Source organism: Panthera leo, chromosome A3 (assembly GCF_018350215.1).
Source record: "Panthera leo isolate Ple1 chromosome A3, P.leo_Ple1_pat1.1, whole genome shotgun sequence".
In the NCBI taxonomy this organism is placed as follows: Eukaryota; Metazoa; Chordata; class Mammalia; order Carnivora; family Felidae; genus Panthera; species Panthera leo.
The window spans coordinates 66976639-66992706 of NC_056681.1; positions in this window are offsets into that span (position 1 = coordinate 66976639).

Consider the following 16068-nt stretch of genomic DNA (forward strand, 5'->3'; position numbering starts at 1 on the left):
TGGTGAGATCAAGTCCTGCGACAGGCTCTGCTTGAGATTCTCTCTCTCTGCACCTCCCCAGCTCATGCTCGCTCGCTCTCTCTCTCTCTCTCTCTCTCTCTCTCAAAATAAATAAACTTAAAAAAAAATAAGGTGGATATTTCGGTGCATGGACTTGATTAGAACCAGGTGAGGGTCATGTTATAGGAGTTTAGGATTTATGGACACAGGAAGGTAAGGCTTTGGAGGCAAAGATTTTGAAGAGTCTTGGGTAGTAAACTGTCTTTTGATATTCCCTATTGAAGAGTTGAACAGCTTGATGTTCATTTAAACCAGAGTTTCTTAACTTTTTTTTTAATGTTTATTTTTGAGGGAGAGAGCGAGAGCACATGTGCTTACACGTGAGAGTGGGGGAGGAGCAGAGAGAGAGTGGACGACAGAGGATCTGAAGTGGGCCCCATGCTGAGGACAGAGAGTCTGACAACAGACAACCAGAAGTGTTGACTGGAACTCACAAACGGTGAGCCCAAGTTGGATGCTTAACTAGCTGAGTCACCCAGGCACCCCTAAATCAGTTTCTTAACCTTGGTACTTTTGACATTTTGGGCTAAATAATTTTCTGTGGCTATCCTGTGCATCATAGGATATTAACAGAATCCCCAGCCTATATTCACTAGATGCTAATAGTCCTTTCCTTTACAGTAGTGAAAACCAAAAATGTCTCCATGCATGGCCAAGTGACAAGGGGGGGGGGGGGTTAAATTTAAAGGAGTCTTCCAGGAAGTTCCTGGAATGAACAATAAAAATATTTGCAACTTTTATGATCTTTAGCAAGAATTTCCTGTAATAGTAAAGTCAGTTAATAGACAGTGGAAGAGGAAAGTCCTGTTAATGTGCACTGTAAACCTGGTGTGTGTGGATGATTTCAGTTCTCACCCTGGGCATCCAGTTCAGCCTCCTGCCCCTGCCTTGCCCCTCCTGCTGTCTTTGGTCTCTTGCAAGTCTCCCGTTACTGGTCAGCTTTTAGCTAGAAGACATTACATCTCTAAAGTCAAGAATCAATAGCTTTTGCGAAATGAAAACGGGCTAAGATGTGCTGAGCCCTTAGCTGAAACAGTAGATTTCACCTTACTCCATGAATCAGTATCATTGCCCATTTTAAACATAAGGAAACTGAGGCTCAGAAAAGTGAAGAGCCAGAGTTGCTCCTGTCACTCAGTGAATGGTGAGGTTTGTATCTGAATTCAAGGGTTTGACTCCAAACTAGGTTGCCAGATTTAGCAAAAAACGATTGTGTGTACTTAATTCAAAAAGTATTTGTTGTTTATCTGAAACTCAAAGTTTATCAGGCGTTCAGTATCTTACCTGGTTACCCTACCCAAGGCAAGGGGTGTGGGGTGCTGGTGCTGAATTGGGGGATGGGGGTCAGGCTCGGGAGCTCAGGGAGCGGCTGTCGGGGAGGAGGTAGGGGAACGGTCCGCACAAGGTCTCCAGTTTGAGCGCCTGGCGAGGAGTGACCCCTGGTGGCTGCGCAGCGTCCTGCAGCCCCAGCTGCTCAGCCCCATTGGTGGTGCCCGCGCCTTCAGAGATGGACATCTATTCTGGGTTCTGACCTCTACCGAGAGCAAAGTGCACCCGGCGACTGTGGGGAAGCAGGGCGGACCAGGCTCGGAGCCACCTGCGAGGGTTTTCAATCTCTTCGGCGGGACTGGAGGTCCGCTCCGTGCGCTGGGCCGGCCCCACTATCGCCCCCAGGCGGCTCACCTGCAAACAGCAGATCCTGGAGCTCCTAAATCTTCGGGCACCAGAGTAGGAACTGCTGAAATCCTGCCCCCTCCTCCCTGCCACCTATGGGGTCCCTTGGCACCTCCTGCCAGCCCACTCCAACGTGTGTCAAACCCTAACTGACGGCAGCACCCGAGTCGAGCGCGTTATTAAAACCAGCCTCAGGGAGTCTGTTTCCAGGATGGAGTTCTAGGAGTTACCTTCGTGTAAATCTGCTTTTTAGTACATCTGGTCTGTGCTGTGCAGGGTCCATACAATCTCCTTGGAGACTCATTTCTTCTTTGGATTTTCACTGTGTCCTACTCTGTGGCGGCATATGTCATGTTCTGAAGGTCACAAACATGGTTCCCGTGGGGCCTGCTTTCTCAGGGCTGTTGAGGAGACAAACCTGTCCCACAGGTCCCAAAAAGGGTCCCACAGGACACAGAATGGCTTCCACCCCAGGCCCTAAGGAAGCCCACCTAATGGCCCCTTTCTTCTGAGAATTGCGGAGGCCAGAATATCTTGGGGTGGTAGCGAGGTTGTCTTCCCAGGGACCCAGCTGACTTTTCATACTCTTTGTGTGTTTGGCCCTGAAGGTGTCACTGGCAGCTTGGTCAGGACTCATTGTGTTCTCTACATGCAGCACAGGGCCCTACAGAACTTTAGAGGGCCCACACTCACATGCCTGTAGGGCTTATCCTCCTTCTTCCCTCCGTATTTATTTTCCACCCACCTCCACCCTACTCTGTGCCTGCAGGCTGACTGCTTCACCAGGCTCCCTTTGCCCTCTGGCTTCAGATTTGGGTCAGCCAGGAGGGGAGGGTCACTAGCAAGAGATAGAGGGGCAAGAGAGTTCCCCCACCCTCCCCACCACTGGCCTGAGGGTTGGCAATGGCTGTGTTCCTCTACCTGAGGCCACAGCTTTATGGACACTCTTTCCTATAGCTGCAGGTTTCCCCCTAGTTCTGGTAAGGGCTCTTTTCCCTGCCCTTTTAGGCCTAGGGGGTAGTGGCTTGAGGGAAAACCTTTCTTAGGTTAAGTACCTGAGGGTCTGCAAATTAAAGTAACAAAAGGCAGAATAACAGGAGAAAAGGCACAAAATTTTTATTAATATTTGCATGCACTGGCCATTCACAGAAAAGAAGTGAAATTTAAAGAAGATGTTGGACTCAGGGACTTAATATACTATTTTAAGTAAGGAAAGAGGGTTTGGGCTTGAAGGGATGATAACTTTTAGGGAAGTGACTAGGAAATATATGGGAGAAACTACTAGAAGATACCAATTATTTCAGTAAGTTTTGTTTATGCAGATTCATCTTGGTGCTGATTCTGTCTCTGATGATACGGGTTACTCTCCTCTTCCTGATCCAGGAGAGGGGGACACTTTGCTAGAGAAATATATGCTCTGCTTTTAGGTGGATTAAGGCAAGGGCAGAAAACTCTTCTCAGATCTGTTGATTCTCAACTATCTTCAGCTCAAAATAATCCTAATGCCAAAGTGACATATTTTGAGGTGGCATCTCCTGGTCCCTTCACTTACCACTGCCTACCCCAGCACTTTTTTTTAACGTTTATTTATTTTTGAGAGAGGGGTGAGGAGGGGCAGAGAGAGAGGGAGACAGGATTTGAAGCAGGCTCTGTGCTGACAGCAAAGAACCTAATACGGGGCCCGAACTCAAGAACCATGAGATCCCAACGTAAGCCAAAGTTGATGCTTAACTGACTGAGCCACCCAGGTGCCCTGCAAACAGTCCTTTGTTAAGCTGTGTGTCTTGCTAGGGTACCAGAGTGCCAAAGCTAGCCTCTCATTTCCATCACCAAACATATATGCAGCGCTGAGGGTGTCCCAGGCACACAGTTGGAAACAGACCCTCTGGGCCTTCACAGTCTAGTGGGAGAAAGAGAACATGACAGGTCAGTAGGCTATGGTGGGAGCTCAGAGTGCCACCCAGCCCTGCCTGGAGCATCAGGGCAGCTCCCTGAAGAACAAGGAAGGATGAGGGGCACCTGGGGGGCTCAGTCAGTTAAGCATCAGCTCTTGATTTTGGCTCGGGTCATGAGGCCAGGGTTGTGATGTCAGGGTCATGGGATCGAGACCCAAGTTGGACTCTGTCCTGACAACATGGAGACTGCTTGGGATTCTCTAAATAAACAAACAAACAAACATTTAAAAAAAATTATATTAAAAAAAAGAAGGAAGGATGACCAAGTGGAGGAAGGCAGGCAATGTAGGGAGAAGCAGCAGCATGCAGGGAGGACTGAAGGCAGAGATGTCATGCATCAGGCACCAAAATGGCCACAGGAGGGATGGCCTGGAAGCGGCTGGTCATGACATTAGCAGACAGTGTGCCCTTCCTATTGCTGGGCCCTGGTTCTCTGGCACCTCCAGTCTGATTGGGGAACAGCAGCATCTTTGACACAAAGAATGTCCATCATGAAAGGACCCAGATAAGGGCCAAGCAGTAAGTGCTGAGGATGCTGGAGATTTGTGTGTGTGTGTGTGTGTGTGTGTGTGTGTGTGTGTCTGTGTGTGTGTGTGTGTTGGGGAAGGGGTCCAGCCAGACATGATTTGTGCTTTTAAAAGGTCAATCTAAGGGTGCCCGGGTGGCTCAGTCGGTTACATGTCTCACTTTTTGGTTTGTAAGTTCGAGCCCTGCATCGGGCTCTGTGCTGACAGTGTGGAGCCTGCTTTGGATTTTCTCTCCCTTTCTCTCTCTGCTCCTCCCCTGTTTGTGCTCTCTCTCTCCCTCTCCCTCTCTCAAAAATAAATAAGTAAACTTTAAATAAAATAAAAAAATAAAAGATCACTCAAGAAAAAAGTCACCCTGACTGTTGCAGGGGGCATAGATGAATGTTAGGGTGATAACCAGGGAGACCAGTCAGGAGGATGGCACCAGTAGTGGAGAGAAGGGAGAGGACAGTTTTGTGCTGTATTTGGAGGTGGAGCTGGCAGAAGTTGCTGGGGCTTTGGATGTGGACAGTGAGGGAGGGGAGGGATCCAGCTTTCTGGCTTGACAACTGGGTGCTCAGACAGGTGCTGCTTACTAAGATGGAGAAGAGACAGAGGACAGGCTGGGAGGAGGGAACAAGAGCTCAGCTTTGAATATGTTAAGTGTGAGATGTCCCTGAGACAACCAGGCAGTGGGGTATATGGCTTTAGAACTCCAGAAAGAAGTCTTGTGACGCTGGGTCTTACAAGGGAGGAAAGTGGTTGGGTGAGGCAGAATTAATGACTTAAAGGATTGGTGGGCCCTAAAGGCAAGGGTCTTGAGAGAGTTGGCGAACAAGTCTTGGTGAGATAGGGAAACTGAAGGGATTAAAGGGAATTAAAAAGCCTTTTTTTTTCCTTTGCTCCTTTTCTGGCTTCCATTCTTGCTAGGACCTGAACCTCCATCCCACTCTATACGTGCCTTGTAATGTGAATAGCATATGTCCTCCTTGTAAGGGACCAAGAGATGATGCTATCTTTGGAGTCTTCAGTCTTCCAGCACCATAGACAGCATCTAGGGAATAACCAGGTGGGGTGGTCATGAACATTCTCCAAGACCATTGGTACCAAACACCTTGATGCCAAGACCCCTGACTTCAGGGAATGAATGGCTTACGAAGGACACCTGGCCCCTGTCCTTGTTCTGACCAGTTCCTGGTTGCCTGAGAGGAGATGTGCACAATATGTGCTATAATTGCTAATAAAAAAACCCAGACTCCCAAGGAAAGATGAGACTCATGCTCTTTTCCATTCTGAATCTCGAGGAAGTGCTCTCTCTCTCTCTCTCTCTCTCTCTCTCTCTTCAATAGACTCTGCTTCGACCTCCTGCTGGCTGCCATCTGACTTCCATCTTTCAAGAAGCCAGGGACCCTCTTGGCTAGTCCTGTGGGACCCCCTCTCTGGGTCCTTGGACCTGGCCTGTCTCCATCAGTAGTCTTGAGAAGTCAATTGCTTAGTTTACAATCTTATCTTTTAGTAGCAGGTATTTCCTGGAGCAAGCAGCTGGACTATTTTTGTTTGGTCCTAGCATTGTTTAACATGGGGAAGGGAAAGTGTGTTCATTTCAGTTCTCATCATTAACTGAGTGTCTTCAAGCAAGCACCTTAAAAGAAACAACTATTATATAGTGCTTACCCCGCTGGACAGTTTTAACTCCCTTGATTCTCACAACAACCCAATAAGAGGGGTATTGTTATTTGCCCACGTTATAGATATGCTTCTTGTTTTAAACACAGACAGGTAACCTGTCTGAGGTCACATGGCTGGTTAGGGATAAGTCTGGGCCCCAGAATCCAAACTCTCACTCACTCCCTTCCTTAGTTGCTTCACTTCTCGAGTTTCTCCTTATATACAATGAGGGGGTGGCTCAGATGATAAGGGCTTTGGGTGGAGGGAGGGGATGTTAAAGAAATAATCATTCATGACACTTATTAAAGGTGGTAAGGGGACTTTATTCAAGAAGAGCTAGTACAGTAGGGTTTTGTAGTAGGGAAGAAACATCATGCTCAGTTCTGAATGCAGTAAGGAAAAGTGGGAATTTACTGCCAAGGACCAAGGGATGGTCAGTGGATAGAAAATTATCAAGAGGTAGGTATGGTGTCTAAATGGGGTGTTCCTTGGGGTGCCTGGGTGGCTCAGTTAGTTAAGTGTCCGACTTCGGCTCAGGTCATGGTCTCATAGCTGGTGAGTTTGAGCCCCTCATCGGGCTCTCTGCTCTCAGCTCAGAGCCTGGAGCCTGCTTCGGATTCTGTGTCTCCCTCTCTCTCTGCCCCTCCCCCACTCTCTCTCTCTGTCTCTCAAAAATAAATAGACATTTTAAAAATAAGTGGGGGGGGTCTCTTGATCAGATGGGGGCCCCCAAATGTGGGCAATGATTGGGTGGCAGCGGGTGGTGCAGGAGGTGAAAGAATTCACCTGAGGCAGAACAAAGGAGATAGAAGTTTATTGAATACCCAAGGGAGCAGTGGGCAGGACAGCAGAGGAGAGGCTATCTGCCAGGAGACAGTGGGAGGGGGCTGCTTTTAAGGAGGGCAGGTGAGGAGGTATTGCAATGTATGGAATTTTCCCTTTTTTGGTAACTGTGTCTAACTCTAAGTAGCCCCATTGGTCAGTTAGGGCCTATGGATATTTTGAGGTGGGTCCTTTGATGGGGCTTTTCTACAGTTCATTGCCCAAGCCTGTTTACTTGGAAATGGCCTCCACAATAGGGCAATTCTTTGTTAAGCTGACCTAGCAGGATTGTAGGCTGAAGGTAGGCCAGAGTGAAAAGATATTCAGGGTGTCAGACCAACAGTGGGGGATTTTCACTAAACTGACTCAGCAGGAGTCTTGCTCAAAGTGGACAATGCAGAGATGAACAGGAAGTCTGAAAGTCGGAGCCTGGTTGAGAAGGGAGTTCAGCGGAGCCTGTCTAAATTTGGTCAAGGAGAGACTCTTTGTCAGGAGGGAAAACTTTCCCTCAATCATCTCCTGTTAAGTGAATAGAGACTGCAATTAAACTGACAAAAGACAGACTAGCAAGAGAACAGTTTATTTCTGCATGTGTCACATACACATACACACACACACACACACACACACAAGTGGGAGTGCTCAGTGAGTAACTCAAAGGGGTGGTTAGAATTTGGGGCTTATGTATCTAATTTACTAGGAAAAACGGAGGGGGAGAAAAGGCTCTCCTGGGAAGAGCAAATAAATCTCTTTAGGAAAGACAAATGGGCTTTTAGAAGAACAGACATGAGATAAGAAAGTTTGTAATCGTGTTTGTTTATGCAGAGGCGAATAGTCTTTCTGTCTTGGAACCATAGAGCTTCCCTGGGGAGGGGATTGAGGGCATGTTTGCTCTAGGTCTGTCTCCTGGGAGCTGAACCACACCAAAGAGGGAATTTATGGCAGCCCTCATTTTAGTTAGATAAACTCCGAGAAGGCATATTTTTCCCCTGTATCTGCTGAATTTCAAATGTCTTCAGCCTAAAATAATCTTTATATGAACTTTGGAGGTTTGAGTGGGTCCCCACAGGTCTCATCCAGTTCCATCATTCTGTGGCTCACCGTAAAATGGCAAATGACAATGTGAGGCATGTCACAAGGGTCACATGCATGCCACAGCAGTTGGGGCCACAGCCCTCAAACCACTGCTTGGTGTCTTCCACCTTGGTGTCTTGGTCTGGGGACAGTATGTTCAGGGGAGGGTGGTGAATTCAGTTGAGCTGGCAAAGGCTTTGTGGATTGGAATCTGTGAAGGGAAGTGGGCAAGAGCATTGCAGGGGCTGAGTCAGCATGTGGGAGGGAAGGGACTGGTACTTACAGGGCACACATTATGTGCCTTTACTTCACCTCATTCTATTTTCCCAATAATCCTATGAGGTAAGGATTAGTCCAATCCCCACTGATCAGATTAGAAGACCAAAGCTCAAGTGCAAGTAATTTACTCACACATTCTCACACTCAAACTGCCACAACTTGTATGTGGGATCCCCAGGATCAAACAGTGAGCAGTGGAGGCAGAGGATGCTTGGAAGGGACACTGAGGCCAGACTTTGGAGATCAGAGGCTGAGACCGTCTGAAACATGAAAGGGCCTCTCTAGTTATTAGAAAACCTGTCCACCCAGATGGCTCTGGCAGCCAGGGAAAGACCTGAACCAGCCCTCCTCCCGCTGCTGTTCCTGGTCTGAGAAGCATGCTAGGGGCGGTGGGGGGGTGGGGGGTGAAGGGGAAACACACCGAGGCTGCAGCTCTCTCTCCCTGTGGTGGAGGCATTGAGCGACAGAGCCTAGGCTCAGTGCCTCAGTGCCTCTAGCACACCTTGGGTACTTTGAGGAGCACAGAGGTGCCTTTGACTTCTGTCCCCTTCCTGCCTGAAAGGCAGGCTACAGCTCCTGTCTCCTTCTATCTGGCTGCCACAAAGTTCCTGCCCTCCTTATTTCTGGGGACTGAGAAAGTAAATATTAGCAAGGAATGAGAAGTTAAAAATGTGCCCTGCCATTCATGGGGCAGGGACAGCAAAGACAAAGCCAGCTACAAAGTTAAAGAAGAAACACTTTCTGTCAAGGCTAAGCCCTAGCTGTACAGGGCCATGAAGACTGGTGCTTACTTATACTTGTCGAGAGATCTCCAATCTCTACATGCAGAGACCAGCAGAAACTTTGCTCTTTGAAATTGTATCAGCAGGGATGAAACATCCCACTCTTGCCTGGAGTATTTGATGCACTCTGACACAGAGAAGCAACTTCAATTTACAACCCAGGTGGACAGCATTAGATAAAGGATTTGGGGGCACACCATTCTACATCTATCTGAATTTAATAGTTTCCAAGGAAATGCGGCCTTGGGTCCATTTTGCAGTCTAGATTTCGACTTTGCTTTGAACCCATCCAAACATGGGTTCAGGTACACTTCTTTAATCTTTAAATTTTTTTTTAATGTTTATTTATTTTTTGAGACAATGCGAGAGACAGAGTGCAAGCAACGGAGGGGCAGAGGGAGACACAGAATCTGAAGCAGGCTCCAGGCTCTGAGCTGTCAGCCCAGAGCCCGACGTGGAGCTTGAACTCATAAACCGTGAGATCATGACCTGAGCCGAAGTCGGACGCTTAACTGACTGAGCCACTCAGGCGCCCCTCAGGTACATTTCTAACCTCCACCCTCCCCCATAACAACTGTAGGTTCTTCTTTGTTGGATGAGATGCCTCGTGGTTCCTGTTGTGCTATGGACTCTCCTTCCTTGCCACTGACCAAAAAACCCTGACTTTTTCAGACTATAGGCAAGTTTCTGGTGACCATGGGGTGATTGAGCTAGGACTTGACTTTATCTCCTAAAGCCCAAGACAAAGGCAAGAATTGTTGAGTCAGCCTGCTCCTTGGATAGGCAGAGAGCACACAGAGCATCGCATTCTTCTGGAAAATCCTAAGAGCTTTCTGTATATGACTGTCTCATTTCTCTGGTGCTTATGGTGTGGCAGGCACCATAAGCTGGGTTGAGGGCCTTACCAGTGTCTTATTACTCCATCCTTATCACACCCCACGAAGTAGGTCCTCTTATCATCATTCCCATTTAATAGGTGAAGAAACTAAGGCACAGAGAGAGATTAAATGTCTTGCCCAACAAAGTCATGCAGTTAGTAAGTGGCTTAGTTGGAATTTGAAACATCAAGTTTAAGTACAGAGCTTGAGTGCAGAGTTTGAGTACAGAGCCCTGAACCACTAGGTCCTAAACCTCTGGTGCTCTTAGTATCTCAGTACTTTCTTCACCAACCCTCTCCACCCCCCACCCCCCCAGTCCAAAAGAAATACTTAACAATTCTGTGTATTAAGTTTTATGTCCATACACCTTAATAAACATTTAGGTCCTAACAATGCCATCGCTATTTGAAAATAAATAATATATTAAAAAAATAAATAAATAAACCTAAGAGGGTAGAGTAAAAAATATATATATTATATATATATATAATATATATTATATAAAAATATATATGTAATATATATATTATATAAAAAAATATATAAACATCTATATTAAAAGAAAAAAATTGTATTTCATTCTTAAATAACCTGCACATAGTAATGGAATGTGTGCTAGTTGGGCACTGCACACTTTTCCAACTTTGGGATCAGATTTGGACACTATCACCCTTACTCTACATTCATTTTTCTCATGTGTTAAAAAAAAAAAAAACAAAGTTCAGGGACACCTGACTGGTTTGGCCGGTAAAGCACGTGATTCTTGATCTCAGGTTGTGAGTTCAAGCCCCACGTTGAGCACGTAGAGTTTACTGAAAAATAAAATAAAATTTTTAAAAATTAAAAAAAAAATTCAACCAAATAAATTTGAAGATCTAATTGGCTTTATTAAATGATTCCTGAAATGGGCAGCACCTGGTCTGGCAGGGTGAGGGGTGCTCTGAGGAACTGTACAGAAGGGAAGGTGTTTGTAGAAAGGAGGGTGGGACAAGAAAGCTACAAGCAAAAGAAAGGATTGCTTCAGGCAAGACCTCCTTTCCTTAGAGGGAAGGGCAGTGGGTCTTATTGTGCAGATTATCTCTTATTTCTTTGGGGTGCGGGGTTGGGGAGGGGATGGAGAGGGCCCATGTGACAGATTACCTCATTGATGCTTATTAGAAAACTCTGAGGCACCTGGCTGGCCCTGTCTGAGGAGTGTGTGACTCCTGGTCTCAGGGTCATGAGTTTGAGCCCCAGCTGGGTGTAGAGATTATTTAAATAAAAATAATACTTAACAAAATAAGAAAATTCTTTATTGATAGGTTGAAACTTAATTTCTGAAGAAGGTTGAAACTGCAATTAGGTTAGGTAATAAGCCCTTGTTTGGTGACTTGTCCTGGCCCAAGTAATGCCATTTTGGGCCTGTTGCTTCTCTTTATAACACATGGTAGTTGCTTTTTAGCACAGAAAACACCAAAAACTCAGTTTCACAAAGATATGATGTGTGGGGATCCATTCAAAACCCAAGAATTTGTATAAATATTTTAAGTTTATTTATTTATTTTGCAAGAGAGCAGGGAGAGGCAGAGAGACAGAGAATCCCAAGCAGGCTTCATGCTGTTAGCCCAGAGCCCAACACGGGGCTCCAACTCACAAACTGTGAGATCAAGACCCAAGCCAAAATAAAAAGCTGGTTGCTCAACCAACTGAGCCATCCAGGTGTCAGCTTAAATGTTTTAAGCTGAAGACATTTGAGATGTAACAGATGCCGAAAGAAGTCTTCTTGGAGTTTCCTTTATCTGACTAAAAGCAGCAAGTTCTGAGAAATGAAGCTGTCATAAATCTCTTCTCCTGGGGAGTTTCCTGGCCATGAAAACGAACACTCATACCTGCATAAACAATTATCACAAACTTTCTCATCTTCTGTTTGTTTTTGTAAAAACCCATTTGTCTTTCCTTTTTTTTTTTTTTTTTTTTGAAAGAGAGAGAGTGTGTGAGAGTGAGGGAGGGGCAGAGAGAGGAGAGAGAGAACTCCAAGCAGGCTGTGAGCTTCCAGTGCAGAGTCCAACTGGGGGCTCTATCCCATGAACTGTGAGACCATGACCTGAGCCAAGGTCAAGAATAGGATGTTTAACCGAATGAGCCACCCAGTGGTCTCTTTCCTTTTTTTTTTTTTTTAAGATTTTATTTTTAAGTAGTCTCTACATCCAATGTGGGGCTCGAACTTACAACCCTGAGGTCAAGAGTCACATGTTCTACTGACTGACCCAGCCAGGCACCCCCAATTTGTCTTTTCTAAAAAAAAAAAAACCAAAATAAACCCCCCAAAAAACCCTGATTTGTTCTTCCTTATAGAAGCCTTTTCTTCCTCCTCTCTCCTACCCCCACTAAACTAGACATATAAGCCCGAAATTCTAACCACTTCTGTGAGTTACTTATCACTGAGTACTCCCACATGTATTTGCACTGCATGCAAAAATATTTCGTCTCTTTTCTCTTGCTAATCTGCATTTTGTCAGTTAAATTCACAGACTTCCAAGAAGTGAACCTAAGAGGGTAGAGAAAATGTTGTTTTTTCCTCCCCAATAATATTGTCAAAAGCAATGTAACATGATTTAATATTGAAACTGTAAACTACCTGTAGTAGTTTTGCTTGGTGTCCAACAGATGTTGCTGAGTTTCCCTTGAAAATTTAAAATACCCCTGGTGCCCCTATGAATTTTCTCTTATTCTCTGGGATGCCTTGCTGCCCAGTTTGGGAACCATGGTGGTAGCCTAATCCCTATCAAAAGTGATAGGAACACTGGGACCGGGCTTGTTTTCTCAGTAGTCTCTACCTCCTCTGGACATGCCCTTCTGTCCCATGACTGTATCCCTTGTGCCAACATCAGTAGCCTGGCACAAAGCAAGAATTCAGTTGGAGGAGATGTTGCATGAGCTTAGGGAGCACAGGTGCAGAGCACACGTGATGAAGTTTTGGGGGATATTTCACCCTCCCCCACTGATGAGTAATACATGAGTAAATACATCCAGACTTTCAGATATAAATACCACTAATTTCTCTTGCTCTTCTGGCTCTTTTTTTTCCCTAGACTTTATGCAGACTGCACTCTCCCTATTTCCATACTTTCTTCTGTCAAGAACAAGAGAGCTGAGTTAGGTTACTGTTTTTTACACTGCACTCTATTATCAACATTGCAATCTGTGTCACATCAGGTCACTTTTCTGCTCAAAATCTGCAATGATTCCCCAGCTCACTCTGAGTCAATGTCAAAAGTCCCATAAGGGCACAGATAATCCACCCTAGCCTTTCTTCCTTGACCTCCTGTCCTGCTGCTCCTCCCAGCTTATTCTTCTCTTGCAGTTCAGGCCTCCTCGCTACACCCAACCTCTGGGTGTTTGCTCTTCACTGAGGAGCTGTTCCCTTGGCCTGGAAGACTCTTGTCAGACATGTGGAAATAGTTAGGACCACCCAAATGAGAACGAGCAAAGGCTATTTATTCAGTTTGCTACAGCAAGGGAGTCACAGCCACCGCCATTTGCATGTTGCAGAGATTCAAAGGCTATCAGGGATGCTGTTTGGCTCCCTGGACTGGTTGCTGCAGATATGGTTGACTTCTTGAGCTAGTTGCTGTAGATTGAAGCCAAACCACAACCTCTGCAGCAACCAAAGATTTCTGCAGCAATTGGCCCAGAACTGTCAGGACTTGGTGAATGACTGGTCAGGTTCTCTATTTTGTTGTTGTTGTTGTTGTTGTTCCCTCTTCCAACTCAGGACCGATCAGAGAAGGCTAAATATCCTTCCCAAATCAACCACAAAGGATGCTCTACTTCTAGTTAGCCCATGTCTAGTTTCCCCAGGCCAACTACTTCTAATCAGAGCACATCTGAAGCCTTCCCTTTGCTCACTGTGAAGCTTTCCTACTCCTTAGCTTGCCCTTGAATCTCTGCCCGTGATGGTAGCTGAGTCTCTTGCTGTAGCAAGCACTGATTAAGTAGCTTGTTCTGTCTGCTCTTATTTGGGTGTTCTTCATTTATAATTACAAACATGTGCTTTCTGGAGATGGTTGGGTGATCTCACCTACGAAAAAATTGTGTGTTTGAGAATTCTAAGATGTGTGGTGTGACTTCTTACTTTTTAGACTCTTAATGAAAAGTTAGATGTGGGAGACATCTGACAGTAGCCTCCAAAATTTGGCCCCAAGTTAGAATTGTTCTCAATAACAATGAAGAAACAAGTTACCAGGCTGGTAGGCTGAGATGGAGCCTAGCTCTTATCTATCTAAAAGCAATGGCACTTAACCTCAGTCCCATAACTGGTTCATTCCTAAAAAGAATTCAGTATTGGCAATTTCATACAATTCAATCTAATCCAAGTTTGTTGTGAGGATTAAGTGAAATGAAATTATGTTAAAATGAAGGCAGTATAACATTTCTGTTAATAATACAAGACGCCAGGGGCTCCTGTGTGGCTCAGTTGGTTAAGCGTCCTTTGGCTCAGGTCATGATCTCACAGTTTGTGAGTTGGAGTCCCATATTGGGCTCTCTGCTTTGAGTACAGAGCCCTCTTGGGATCCTCTGTCTCCCTCTCTCTCTCTCTCTACCCCTCTTCTCCTAGTGCGCGCATGCACTTGCTCTCTGTCTCTCAAAAAGAAATAAACAATAAACACTGAAAAAATAATAACAACACAAGACCCCAGAAACACCTCTCCAGGATTAAAATCCCTACTCCATCACTTCTAGCTGTTTGATTTTAGGCACCTTACTTGCACCATGTGTACCTCAGTCTTTACAGCCATAGTGTGGAGATATAATACAGGTCAACAATCCCTTGTCTACAACTCTGAAATGTAAGTATCTCTGAAAACCAAGTTTTGTGGCAAACTCAAGTGGTAGCAAATTTTGACCTGAGTTTACTTGAGGCTATTGATGGTCTATAATTATCCCACTTACTGTGAATTGAACAGGTCTTACTGCATTAATATTGATTTCAGGGTGTTGCCCCAGAATCTCTGGGAGTGTCACATATTATACCCACAGAGGGAAGAAAGCACCTCTCAAATATATTTGAAACAATGTTGGTTTTACTTTTTGTCTAGCAAAGGAGAACTTGTGGTAGAGCACAGCCTTCCTGAATAAAGCAGAGAGCTGGTCCTATAAAGGTTTTTACCAAAGCACAGCTGTTGCTGATTGGGATTGGTTTCCAGGATTCTGGATTTTAGTTACTTATTCACAATTTGGGATTAAGGCCAAAGAAGTGTCAGTCTTCCTATTTCTTTTTTGGCTTTGGAGAATGGGAACTTCAGTCACACCCTATCATCTTTTTGACGTGGAGAACAAAGACAAAAGAAAAAATTAAATTTCCTTACAACTTCTAGCCCATTGACAAGTCCTTGAGACAGGCAGAATGACCATCCTCTAGGAACTCAACTGCCTCCATGTTAATATTTGCTAAGGGCAAAAAGCAATCTTAGCTTCACATTATTCTGACCTCCAGGATCCTGTAGGTCTCCTTTAACATATAAATATTCCTTTGGAAACTTCTTTTATCTCTACCCCCCAAGATATATGTTAGCAATCATCCTCCAAGCATGTGGCCCACTGATACACCTCTGAAGTGTCTCATTACTAAGGTTTTACTACTAGACAGTAATAAATTACCTCCTTACAACAGCTAGCCGCCCCCCCCCCCCCCCTTCCTGGAAACCTTGTTTCCAAACTTCCTTAGAGACTTAAGCTATCTCTAACCCCTTCCCAGTTTGAAGGTATATAATCAATTGCTCCTCACAACCCCAGTGCAGCTCTTTCTGCCCACGGGTCCTGTCCCTGTGCGTTAATAAAGCCACCATTTTACACCAAAGATTTCTCAAAAATTCGCTCTGAACTTTGAACCTTTCCACATCACTTCCCAAATCTGAAAAACCTTGCATTTTGAGACACACTTGGTCCAAAAGGTTCAGATAAGGAGTTGTGGACCTGAAGTACTTCCATCAGTTTTGAGCAGATTCAACTAGTCTATGTAAACAAATTGGAAAGCTCTGTGTAGCCAGCAGGTTTTCATAAACATATAAAGTGCCGTGGCGCCTGGGTGGCTCAGTCCATTAAGCATCCGACTTCAGCTCAGGTCATGATTTCAGGGTTCGTGGGTTCCAGCCCCGCGTTGGGCTCTGTGCTGACAGCTCAGAGCCTGGAGCCTGCTTCGGATTCTGTGTCTCCCTCTCTCTCTGCCCCTCCCCTGTTCATGCTCTGTCTCAAAAATAAATAAACATTAAACAAAATAAAAAAAAAAAAACAAAGTGCCTGCCACTTAGCAGTGTATCAAGTGCCTACTAAGTGTAACACTCTGAGAATTCAGGATAAACAGGGGGCTTGATTCACTGCAGACTCAATT